The following is a 14106-nucleotide window of genomic DNA, read 5'->3' on the forward strand; positions in this document are numbered from 1 at the left end:
TTTTGAGGTGTTGTCATATCTTAAAGGCATAATTGCCTTTAAAAAAATATTTTTCAAGTCTCAAAGTCAAAATTCTTTTCTATTATTTCTATTCTTTTATTTATTTTTTTCTAACAATTAAAAGACAATTATGAGAAATTTATATTTCGCATAAAGAAGATACAAGTAAAAGAAAATGGCATGATTTGGAGATCAATATTAAATGAGGCTCAATGCGTCAAAGGATTAATGTTTTAATAAAAAAAAATTAGTTTTCATAAAGATCTTCATTAGAGGTACGTATTTTATTTTTTGCATAATTACTGGTAAAAAGATTGACTGAATGAGATAAACACATTAATAATTAATTTAATTAGTGTGTAAAGTCAAAATACAATATGCACAATATTGATTACATTACATAAGTTTATGTATATACTAAAATTGGCTCTACAATTAGGTTTAATAAATTGTATTATATCTATTTGAAAAATTGATGCTTATAAAGACTGGGATGGGAAATAGCTTGAAAACATAAAAGAAAAATATATGAATTGATCTATAACCAAAAGAATTGTCACTTGTTATCGAGTAATGAATTGAATTGGTATCTAATAAAATGGTCGATTGTTTAATTGTCATGTTTTGGTTATATATATATATATAGAACAAGCATATTATCCCATGGTTTCTATGAAAACAATAAAAAATGAATAAAGGAATTTATCATGAAAATTAGATGTAAGTGAAGAATATATGCAGAAAATAAGATTTGGCTACAAGATTAGTTTTGTTTTTTAAATCATGGCACCAAAATTGAGATAATAAGTTAAGTCAAGCTATTTATATGGTTCTATCTTTGTTGGTCGTTTATAAATCAAAGGTTGATATTTTTTTAAAAATTTATTATTGGTTCAAATTTTGACTAGTGTTCAATTTTCATGAAAACCAAAAATTAATTGATGTATGTAAATAATTATTATTAAGATATGGTGTTTCATGGATTAATTGGTGGATAATAAACCAAATAATTGTTATTATTATACAATGGTAGTGTAACATATATTTTCCCTACTGAGTGTATTATACTATGAGTGATTTTATAAAATAAAATTTTATTGTGAACAATTACAAAGTGAAAATCATAAATAGTTGTCAAAGAGTTAATTAATGGTTACAAAAAGGCATTGTTGCGTTTCACATATAGGATATTGATTAAAAGAAAAGGCATGTTATTAAAAATATTGAAGCAATTGTTAGTTACTAGCATTTTGAAGAATGCTCATTAATGTCTAATTAGTCATGTTTATAAATTAGAAAAGAACATGCAAATTCAATGTTCCAAAGGCACTAATACATACATGTGTTTAATTTCATTTTGTGATGGTATGGAAAACATTGGTACAGTTTACCATATATTATGAAAATAAACTAAATGTGATGAAATTTTCTTTCTTATACATATAAGAAAGATATGGGCTATGGAGATAAAATGCTATCATCTAATTAATACATTGTTGGTTAAAGACAATGAAGATATTTTTGCTTCTTGTATATGAAAAAATGGCTTTTTGCAAGCTGTTCAAATGAAAAGTGAATAAGTTTTCAAGGTTTTTAATAGTTTCATGACAATGGCGATGATGTGGCTGGTTATACATTGTATTAACATATGGGCTTAGATAATAATATTGGTTTGTAAAAGTCGTAAGTCTTAGAGTTAGCCAATAAATGATTTAACCAATGCAAATTCATTATAAATTTTTACATGAAATATGAGTAGAACTTATATTATAATTATAATTTATACTATTTTATGAAAATGATTCTTTTCATTCATGTTTCATGACTTGCATTGATATGGTGATCTAGATATGAACAAATTGGTTACAAAAAAATTGTAAAAATATTTGAAATTAGAGTTAAATATATTATGGACTATTATTGTACATAGGTATATTGGTCCTATGAGTAAAGTTTGATTTTATTATATATCCAAAAATGTTATGACCAATTAAAAGTGATAAATAAATGAGATATATAGGCTGCACAATGATGGAAGAATAAAGTTCTCATAAAAATTTGAAATCAAGTTTAGAGGTTTCAATAGTTATGAACTTGGAATTGGCCATTCAACAATTAATATATGCATTGAAAACTCATGATGACATTTGCGATAGTTGGTTTTCAGTAAAAGTCATCATTATAAATGAGATAACTTCAATAGCAAAATCTACATGATTTGTAGGTATAATGTGGATTATTATGGTTGGCTTAGAATAGCCATAAGCCAAAATTGATGCCACAATCTTGATCACATTGTGGTAATTTTTTGTTATATATAGGGTCTAATTCATAGATTGTACAAATGATTTATCATATCTGATTTTATATGATGAAAATTTTGAATTGTATTTACTTTAAAAGCCGTGAGTGATTCAAGGATCTTTTGAATATGAAAACATTTATAATAGCAAAAGAATGCTATTTGATCCACTTAGGTGATGAAATGGTTTTGTTCATAGTAATAAAAATTATTAATAGTGTCCATGATAAAATAGATTTATATAAGTATTTATAAATTGACATAAAAGTCTTAAAAAGAAACAATAGAGGCATGATTATATTTAAAATATGTTTATTGATGTAAACTTCTATATTGAATTAAAATATAAAAGTTTTGAAACTTTTATAGAAATATTAAGATATTTACTAGTTATCTTTCATTAAGAGTGGATTTGGAGGTCTCCTAATTTAAAAAAAAAAATCAAATAGTGAAAAGATAAATGAAATGACAACTTGATTAAGTATGTTTGATATCTTGAACAATTAAATGAGATATTTTTTAATAAAAGAATGCATACCTGCACATGGTGGGGGTGATAAGAATAAAAAAAAAATTGCCACCATAGTGTTGTAAGATGTTAGTATAATTTTATGAGCAAATTATACAAGGTAACAAGTTTAGACACTTATTAAAGTAAAATCATAAAAAGGTTCTTAAAATTCTTAAAAGGACTAAAATGGTTTGGTTTATTCATTAAGTTTATCCAATTGTACTAGAAGTATAATTGTATTAAAAATGCATAAAAGTACAAAAATAGAATGGTTGAAATTAGTGAATATAAAGTTGTGGCCACAACCAAAACCAACTATTTCTTAAAATGATAAGAATGAGGCAACAATGTTTGGAGCATATATATGATATACAAAATAAAAAGTTTGGACATATTAATATAAAGTGATTATCTTATAGATTCAATCTCAAGTGGGGGTAATTACCATTAAAAAAAATTAAATTTCAAGATATTTGGTTAATGGTACTACAAGTAGAATGGATTTAAACCTTTACTATTAGACACTAATAATGTGAACTCAATTTTGAATTAATAACCTCTACTTATAAAGTTTAATGGGTAAAAATAAGTTATTGTTATATATCTGTTAAGCATTAGTAAGATCTATTCAAATTTAAGAAATTAGTGTGATCCATTACGTGAGAATGATTGATTTTTATACTCTTAATGGAGTTTTAAATGTCTAAAGTAATGGAGACATAATGAAAATTCTACCTATATAAATATAGAAGTGTTATTTTAATAAGAAAAATTTGGGTATCTCTTGTAAATATTTATGAATAGAATAAGCACATAACCATAGTAATGCTAAAAGTGGTAATAAACCTTTAACTATTATGTGTGTTATATTTTCAATTCTAACATTAGGAGTTGAGATTAATCTACAAAAATCATCAACTTCGTTAGAATTTTAAGATATATACACTAATTAAAGGTTTAAATTAAGAGATATTTTTTTGTATTCATAATATTTATTTATGTAAAAAGTTAAAAATTAAGCACCAACATTTCAATCTAGTGAGGGATTGTTAGTAGTTTAGAATATGGTGCATCTCACATTTGATAGAAATATTTAATTATTGATGAATAAAATTAAATTTTATTTTAATTTTATTTATATTTCAAATAATTATGTTTGAACAAAAATAATTATCATATGAAAAGTAGTCATAACTATTTGAATATAAATAGATTGTTATTCATAAAGGTCATGATTATATAAAAGGTCATAACCATTTCAATAGAAGTTTATGTTTGTTTATTCATTATAAATAGATCTTTCAGTATAATCATTTTCATCATTTTTGTTTGGAGAGTTATGAGATTTTGTTGTATCCTAAAGACATCTTACAATCAAAATTCTTTTTTATTATGTCTATTCTCTTTTTTAATTTTTCTAACAAAAATCCTATGCCAACTTTGCAAGCAAAAGTTTTTAGCCTCGGCCAACATTGAGATAGTTATTTGTCCACATTGCCTTTGCGTCAATATCCAACATTAAAGAAAGGATCATCTTTCCCAGAGCATGGAAAGGTTAGTCTCCAAAAATCAGCTTTTTGAAAGCATGCTAGGATAAGTCTCCATTGATAGATAGCTTTATGAGGGAAAAGTTTAAGATAATTCTACACGGTAGCACTTACAAATCTACTGCTTTAATGTCATCATCAAAAGCTTACTCTAAGCATTGTACTTTGGATAGCTCAGGCATATTGGCAAAGAAATGTATGGTGCTTTGCGGTGTGAGCTATAAAAAGTGAAAGTGTAAGCCTAAAGAGACCATAAATGATGTATTAAACATGAAAATTTTGTTGATTCAAAAGTATGAAGTTTGGGAGGAAAACATTCTAATGCTTATAGATATTTATTATCAGCCTTATGTTTTAGCTATCTTTTATGCTTTGACATATTACATTGCTCCAAGAAAGAGTTGCATTTAAACACATTTTATTGCATAATTGTATGAATTCATTGTAACTTTTAAAAAAATGAGTTGGTATTTGAACTCCCCCAATCAAAAAGAAATTCATAGAAGAGGAAAAATCAATCAACATACAATATAGAAATATGAGCTTATAATTATCCAATAGTTTGATTTACTTCAATATATCCACACTTGACAAGATCATAGCAAACATCATATCTGTTCCATGGATGTTTGGTATAGGTGAATATTTCATTTGTAATTTTTTACATTATTAAAGAAAGCCTAATTGAATACGAATATTTAGCAGTATTGTATCTATTTAAACTACATAAGAATAGTCAGATGCTCGGTTTATTCCAACAAAGGCTAACATCGAGAATTGTTTGAAATGGCTAGTGAAAGATTATCATTTAAGGGATTCACTGGTGTTCTGTTACTCCAGACTTGGTTTATGCCAATCAGATTTTAATAAAGATAAGTGTGATGGGTTTGACGAAACCATCGGCCCTGTTAATTTTTTGAAAGAAGGCATGATCATGGGTAATGACATATATGTTGAGGTTTACCTTGAATCTCATAATCTCACACTGAAAGTTCAGTAAAATTAAAGTTTGTCTTGTATCTCACATCAGGAGTTTAGTAAAGATATAATGGGTTTTACTTTTATAAATAAAATATTTTGATTTTAGTTTGGTAATGCCAGATAGTTAGACACCAAAAAAATAGCTAAATGAGTAGGCTATTAAAAATGTGTAATTGGGTTTTGGGTTAAGTTTTGATAAGAAGTTTTTAGTGATTTTTCTTATTTTAAAAGTCTCATAGTTGTAAAGATTTATTTATTAGTAGATTGAGTTTGGAGTATGTCATTTTTAGTTGGACCAAAATAAATATATTTATGTATTTTTATTCTTGATTTGAGTTCACTATTTTATGTATGGATGCTGCGTGTATGATATAGAGCTGAAGGTTCAAGATGTGGGAAGAGTGAGGTTTGAGATTTGAGGTTTGAGAAGAGGAGAGGTAGACCTAAGAGATCATGAAGTAAGTATTTCAAGTAAAAATGTAGGAAAAAGGTATGTTTAGTATGCCTATGCCCAAGTTTGAGATTCTTTTATTTGATGAAAAGAGTAATTTTATATTATAACAAAGTACGATTCAAGATCTGTTAGTATAATAAGGGTTGAATCATGCATTAAAGAGTAGTAAGCCTAAGAAAATGTCTTACAGTAATTGGAATAGAATTCAGAATAAAATTGTTTATACTATTAGATTGGCGTTAGCCTCAGAGGTAAAGTATAGTGTATTGATTGAGAGTACTTCGAAGAGTTTATAAGATAAGCTTGAGGGTATTTATTCTTCAAAGTTATTGACTAATAGATTATGTTTGAAGATAGATTTGTGTTCTCTAAAGATAAAAAAAGGTACGAGTCTTTGTAATCACTTGAATAAGTTTAATAGATTAGTTTTTCAATTGCTAGCGAATTTTGTTGATGAGTTAGAAGATGAAGAGAAAGCTTTAATTTTGTTGTCATATTTACTTAAGTCTTATAGGCCTTTAGTTTAAACTTTGTTGGTTGATAGGTCTACTTTGAAGTTGAATGATACATTTACCCTGTTATATGAGAATGAAAGGCTTATGGGAACACATAACTCATCACCTAGAAGGAATACACTAGTTATAGAGGATTTTGATCGAGGAAAGACTCAAAAAAATTTGATGGATCAAGAAGGAAATTTAAGATAAAAGACAAAGATTATAGTGACATAGAATGTTATTATTATGATAACAAGGGACATATCCAAGTGTGCTATAAAAAAATTGAAAAAAGATATGGCTGTTTTTAAAATGATGAATGATGAGAAGAAATTGGATGAAAGAAAGAGTAATATTATTGTTGTGTCTTTTTCATTATGTTCTTTTTTCCTTTTTTTGTTTCAATCTGCACGTGAACAAGAAAAATAGAATAACGATCAAAATCCTTTGATTAAAGTTTTGATGGAAATTGCATCAATGCAATTACTGAAATTTTGAACCAAAAATCACGCTGGACAGAATGCAATCTCAGGATTCAAGCTTGGGATTGATTTTATCCGTTTTCTAAAACTAGTCCTAGGACTATCTATAAATTGAATCAATTCTACAAAAGATGGACACACAAAAAATTCGTAGAAAGAAAGGTCTAAAAAATTTTGGTAGTAGGAATATTCTAAAAGTTTGATTTTGAGATTTTGGGTTTAATATGAAGTTTTCATGTTTGATTTTAGGTTTTTGGGGTTGGAATTAAGATTCTGGATAATTCTGGGATCAATTGGGGAAAATTTGAGAGAAATTTGAAAAATTTTGAAGAAATCTAATTTCTTTTTTGGAAATTTTGGTTTTTCTGGGTTTTTTGGGATGAATATGGGTTTTTTGATGAAGTTTCCGATGACCGGTTGAGTTTTTCTACCATATTCCAGCCATTTTTCCAAAAATCGATCGGTTTTTTAGTTTTTGGTTGAATTTTTCGATAATTTTTTTAGAAATTGGTAGAATATTAATTTTCAGTTGAAGTTTTTAACGGATTTCTTGAGAGATTTTAGAGAGATGGGAGAGAATCCTAAAGCTAGAGAGAGAGTGGCTTGGGTAATTATGAAAAAAACATTAAAGTTTTAGCTTTTATACTGTTGCAGAATGATAGCGTTTTGGAAGTTCTGACCTGTGGGTGACTCGATGAGGATCTGTGCATTGATCCTGGTATTGACCTGACCAGATTGCAAGTTTTTTTTCCATTTTACTTTAATTTTTTGATTTGATTTTTTTAACTCATTTGATTTTTTTTTTAATTTTTTTTCTGGTTTTATTTTTAAGAAATTTTATTTCTGGAAGTAAATGAATCTTAAAAAAAAGAAAAGAAGAAAAATGATTCTATAAAAAAATCTTTTCAAATAAAAAATTTTTTTCAAATAAAGTTTTCAAAAAATATTTATATAAGAAAAATCCTTTCAATAAAAACAAAAATAAAAAAAAAACTTTTTCAAATAAAAATTCTTACAAAATAAATTTATGAATTCTACCAAACTAATGTAAAATTTTTATGGGTTTAATTTTTAAAATGAAATACACTAAACTATTGGTAAGTTGCATAAATCAATTTTTTTTAAATAAAAAAATAATTTTTATCCTTTAAACTATTGGAGGATTATTTTTAAGTCATACCAAACTATTATGAGACTTTATTAATTTTTTTTTAATAAAATATGTTAATAAATCTGAAGATGAAGTCTTTTTAAAATGTAACATTAATCTCTATGAATACTTCTGAGGTGAAAAAATTACCTTAAATTGCTACCAAACTATTAGGACAATTTTAAGATTGATTTCAATATTAAATTAATTTGGTAAATTACAAATATGATCGAAGCTTGGATGATTTGAAATCAAACTGATATCATTATTCAGGTAGGCATTGGGAGGGTGCTATAACTTTCCTTATGCGTAATTAATTCCTGAACTTAATATCTGGTTTTATGATTCAAAATATATTTCAAATGGTCAATCATGCTTAAAAAAATAATTAGTGGGGACTCCTCTAATTTATATCTAACGATAGATTTATGGATCTATACGTTATGGCATGATGCCTCAGTGATTAAGCAAAATTTTTGGTCCTAATCTCACACAGGTAATTAACTTCTCTCGTAAACTTAAGATCATTGGGCTTCAACGATATTCAGACTTTATAATTTAGCTTAATGACATGATGTGTCGATCCTTATGTTTTCCTCAGTAGTTCGGCAATGTTTTTATTAGTGTACTCGAAAATAATTATACATTTTTTATATTTTAATTTATTTTAACAAAAAATTTCACTTTGTAATTAAGATTTTCTTTTAATATAAAATATCTTAATTTTACAGAGTATAAGGTTTTATAATAGTTAAGGATGTAATCTTTTATTATTAAAATTACTTATTAATTAAAAGTTTAGTTATTTATACTTTGTAATTATAGTTAAAAATTATATCAATAATACATATTTAAAAGAACATATATTCACGTGTAATGCATTATAATTATTCTTTACTTATCTTTTAACTTTCAATAAAGTCTCAATCTTTTATGAAATCAATATAATAATAATAATAATAATAATAATAATAATAATAATAATAGAGATATATCAATATAATACTAAAAACTTTTACACTTTTTTTAATAATTGATTTCAATAGAACCAAGAATGAGATTAAACCGATTTTTTTTCTTCAACTTGTCTCTTTTATTCCATGGACTTATTGAAATCATTAATTATAAAAATATAAAACTTCGAAATTTTATATTGACATTAGTTGATTCCTTCTAATAATAATAATAATAATAATAATAATAATAATAATATTATTATTATTATTATTATTATTATTATTATTTTAACACTGTTATTTTGCAGGCAAGCTCTCAAGCTTGTTTGAATTTATATAATAATATCCTAGTCCTCCTGCCACACTTTACATTAGTAGAGTAACATTTAAACTATTGCTATATCATAGTTAATTACAATTATATCGTAACCCTAAGTATATATCACTAGGCGATGTTACATAAGAAACATTATAGACAAAAAAAGTTACCAAAAGTTGTGCTAGTGTTTTTTCTTTACATGTATGACTGTGGCACTGTGTTTTCTTATGAATGTATACAGAAGCCCCTACTTTCAGCTTCCGAAGAGTTCGACATTTACCAGAGGCATTTTAAACTACAACTGTACATAGTGGATCCCATTGAAGCAACAACTGCAATGGATTCTGCTATGAGGCATTCGTTGTCGATCTTCAAGCAATATATACTCTGACAAAATTACACATGGTTTAAGGAAAATTTTGTACAATGTAACACTCAATCTTTGTTCCCCTACCACAAGAACAGAAAACAAACTTCTTGTAACAAGAGGTTTTTATTATTTAAATAATAGTTTAAGGGAAATAAACAGTTTAGATTTATCAATAAAAGAGATGAAAGACTACAAAATTAAGTAAAATGAAAAGAAAGATTGAAGAGGGTGCTAGCTGCGGCTATCGATTAATTTGGTTTTTCATTAATTTGTACGTCTTTGTTGGGTTGGTGCCAAGATATCTTGGCTCTTACAGTTTTGAGTGTAAATTAAAAAAATGGAGAGAGTTGTTTGTCTTATATCTGCGTCTTGAAAATTTATAACTGTAGTAGACACCCTTTCCAGGTTATTTGGGCATGGACCTAATCAATTTGTTTTATTGTTTTATTTATTTAGTTTTACTTTTATTATTATTTTAAAAATAAATAAGAAGAATAAAAAAGGGATAAATTAAGTGATAAGGCTTTGTGTTTGAAATTTGGAATATTAGATTAAATATTTGAAATTCCTGTGCTTTAAAAAAAAAACTCAAAATTTAAATTGAAGGTGATAGGATGCTGGGTTTTTTGTTTTGAAACCCTTATGTCATCATGTTATATAAACTATCGTTCAAGGCTAGAAAAAACATTCACAATCGACCTTCAGTAACACAATCCAAAGTCACAAACTTGCAAACAATTTCCCAATCACCAATTACCAGAAACCAATCAGTCAATGCAAAAACTCAGAATACCCAAAAATCAAAATACAAAAAACCACAATCAACCTAAGATCAGTCATAATAAACAGTAATGAAGGCAACAGTAATTGTGACTCATGTCAGTAGAGTAACAGCAATTAAAGAGTAGGGTTTCAGGTACAGGATTATGTTGTGACTCACATTAATAGAGCATGGCGACCAAAGAGCAGGGCTTCAGGTGCAGGATTTTATTGTGACTCATATCAACAAAGAAGGTAATGATAATTATAACTCACGCCGGCGATCAAAGAATAGGGTTTCAGGTGCAGGCTTGACTAAAATTTTAAGGTTAGAGAAAAGAAAAAGCAAAAAAAAAAAAGGATTGTGGTGATAACTTGTGGCACTGATGTGTCAATGATACACCAAAATCTAAAAAAAACCCATCAGTCTTCTGAAGCTTTTTGGATTACCATAAAAATAGCCACCGAGCCTCATTCACTCTTACAGCCAAACCTTTTTAAGCTAAGTCGAGTTGAGACTTGTCTGGTATTTTCTTATGTTATTTTGTTTATTTACTTAATTATTTTTTGAGTAAATCTTTGTTCCAAGAAAATGATAATAAAAATAAAAATAATTTCAAATTTTCAAAAAAAAAAAAGGTTAAAGAATCAATTTTTTAAAAAATAAAAAATTTCAAATAAAAATTTTGAGGAAAAGTTAAAGTATCAATTTTCCTTAAATAACTTTAATAATAATAAAAAAAGGGTTTTAAGAAAAAGTTCAAAGTATCAATTTTTCTTAGAAAATGATTTTTTTTAAAAAAAATGTATTTTTCAAGAAACTTTTTTAAGAAAAGTTGAAAGTATCAATTTTTCTTGAAGATAAAATTTTCAAAAGATATTTTTTGAGGAAAAGTTAAGAGTATCAATTTTTTTTAAAAATAAAAATTTCAAAAAATATTTTTTTTTTGAGAAAAAGTTAAAAGCATTAATTTTATTTGAATAAAAGGCATTAATCCTTTTTTAAAAAAAATAAGAAAGGAAATCTTAGGAAAAAGTCGAAATGTTAAATTTTCCTTTGAATTTTTTTAAATGTTAAATAATCCAACAACGGAGCCCTTACAAGAAAAATAATAGTTTTTTTATATACTTTTGAGGTGAGAGAATTTTTTTGATTTTCTGTTAATAGTAATAGAGTCAATTAAAAATACTTTTCAACAATTAATTATCTGATAAAATTTTTAAGGTTCAATGGATAATATGAAATCAAACTGATATCATCTTTTAATAGGCATTGTGGGGGTGTTATAACCTTCCTCACACGTAATCGTATTTTTGGATTTAGTTGTGATTTTGTAAATATTGAATTTACTTTTTAAAGATACTTAAGTCAAACATAATATTTTTTTTTAAAAAAGATAAATTTAGTTAAGTAGTCAATCGCATCTAAATAAAATAAAATTGATGACGACTTTTTGAATCAATATCTAACGATAAGTTTATAAATCTAAACGTTATGACAGTAACATTGACTAGAATTTTCTGATCCTTGTCGAAGTGCAGCATCTGTATTAGAAGAACATTTTGTGACCACTTGGCATTACTCTTACGTTTTTCTTACCACATTTCTCACCCGTAAAATCTCCCCACAGTTCTGCTTATGTTTAGAGTTGTAAGATTTTTCTTCTAGCTAATCATGCGGGGCTTCCTACAGGATGGGATGTGATAGATACGAGTTTGAATTTTGGCATGTTAATAAAACCAATAGTAAGTATAATAGTACAACGTTTTAAATTACACTATATTGGTTAGAGTTTAAAATTTTATCATAAAAATCACGAATTAGAATTTTGAAACGGCCAAGACTGAACTTCCCATTGTGTACCCCAAGACATAAAAAGGTGAAATGATATAAAATTTTTAATTTTAACATTTATATTATGTACTAAAACAAGAAAAATATGTTGCTTAATTATTTACTATAAAAATATTATATATTTTTATGTATGTATGTATGTATAATGTGTTATCCAATTTATTTATTGCGTAACATAAAGGTCGATATCGACAAGCGAATCCTGCCTTTAGATTAGTACAGTATGGATGTGACAAATACTCAATAGCAAATTGAAGATGCTAGAGGTTTGAGGCGCCTGGCATTTTCCCCTTTTTTGGGTGGGATTTTGTTTACAAAATGTTGATATGGTTTACATATACATTGCATAAAGGAATGGTTCAAAATGAAAGAAAAAAAGGGATATGAAATTTATCTGTATTTAGCTGGCATTGTGGCATTTGGTTCTTTCCGGGTACATTGTATTAGAAAACTGAAAAGAAGTGTACTGCTACAACAAGAGTATGAATTAAGAAAGAAGATTTGGAGATATTAAAATGTCAAAGCAGATCCATAAATGACAAACTAATTTTACTTTTTGTTGGTTTTTTGATAGAATTTGCCATTGATTTTTTCCCCCTCTTAAAAGTGGCTTTCACGCGAAGCATATATACTTGTACATATTAAAGCTTCTCCACTGACATCGCCGACGTAAAGAACGTTCGAGCTTTATTTGCAAAATTTGTCAACTTGTAGAAAAGAAAAAGAAAGAAAAAGGTGTTCCACTTACTTTTATGTGCAAGCACTATTACGTTTAAAATTGGTTTTATATACTTTTTTTTTTTATTGTTTTTATGAACTTGCTTTATAATTCTGCTTGATAGGGAGAAAATAGAATTAAATGATCAAGATTTATGAAGGAATGAGGTATATGGTTTAAAATTCTCATAATAGTTTCTTGATAAAGATGTCTGGCAGTTGAAAGGAAGTGAGAATTCAGTTTTGTAGGATCCCATTGCGTGGTTGCTGGTTACCGGTTGCGATTGAGTATTTCTCTTATTATTTTTTTTTATTTTTTTAAAATTATAATTATAATCACATATTACGTTCATATAATAAATTAATTAATAAATTATAACATAATTAAACAACAAAACTCACATATAGTGAATTTAAATCTAAAATCTTAAGGTTGTAAGATCTTTTTCTTGTCACTAATCCAATTCTTCATTGGCATAATTCTTTTTATTTTTCAATCACAAAATATTATTTAAAGGTTTATTATTTAAGATTTATATTTGATATATTGTTATTGAATAAATGCCTTACACTATTTTACACTATCAATGAAGTGTATATATATATATGTATATATATATATATGTATATGTATATGTATATATATTGCCATATCATTGATTAGCAAATTTAAAAATTTAAAATTCTTAAAAATAAATATTTTTAATTTTTAAATATTTAATTAGGTTAAAGCTTTTCAACTTTTAATTTTATTCATTAATGACATGAGTGAGTTTCATATAAAATTTTTAATGAATTATATACAATTTAAATTATGATTAATAAATTATAGTTCAATAATTATAAGTGATATACTTTCATTTTGATAGCATTATTCCTATGCTTCATGACATGTTTGAAGAATAGCATTCGGCCTTTCTCATTTTGTAGTTGGATTAATATGCTTTGCTTGGGATGTGATCTATCATTCCAACTCATTTGGTAGCAGCGAAACTAATTAATAATAAAGAGAAAAATATATATACACATAATAACTATACACAAATTTCATACAAACAACATAAGAATTAATTGAAAAAAATAAAACTTGAAAAAAAAAATGCATGTGTACAATTTATGTGTATGAAACGTGTGTAGAATTCCCACTCACCAAAATAAGTAACAATCTGAATAAAAATAAAATTAAATATTCTTTCTGTCTTAAAA

Source organism: Durio zibethinus, chromosome 2, assembly GCF_047325235.1.
Source record: "Durio zibethinus cultivar Kanyao isolate XHJ-2024 chromosome 2, ASM4732523v1, whole genome shotgun sequence".
In the NCBI taxonomy this organism is placed as follows: domain Eukaryota; kingdom Viridiplantae; phylum Streptophyta; class Magnoliopsida; order Malvales; family Malvaceae; genus Durio; species Durio zibethinus.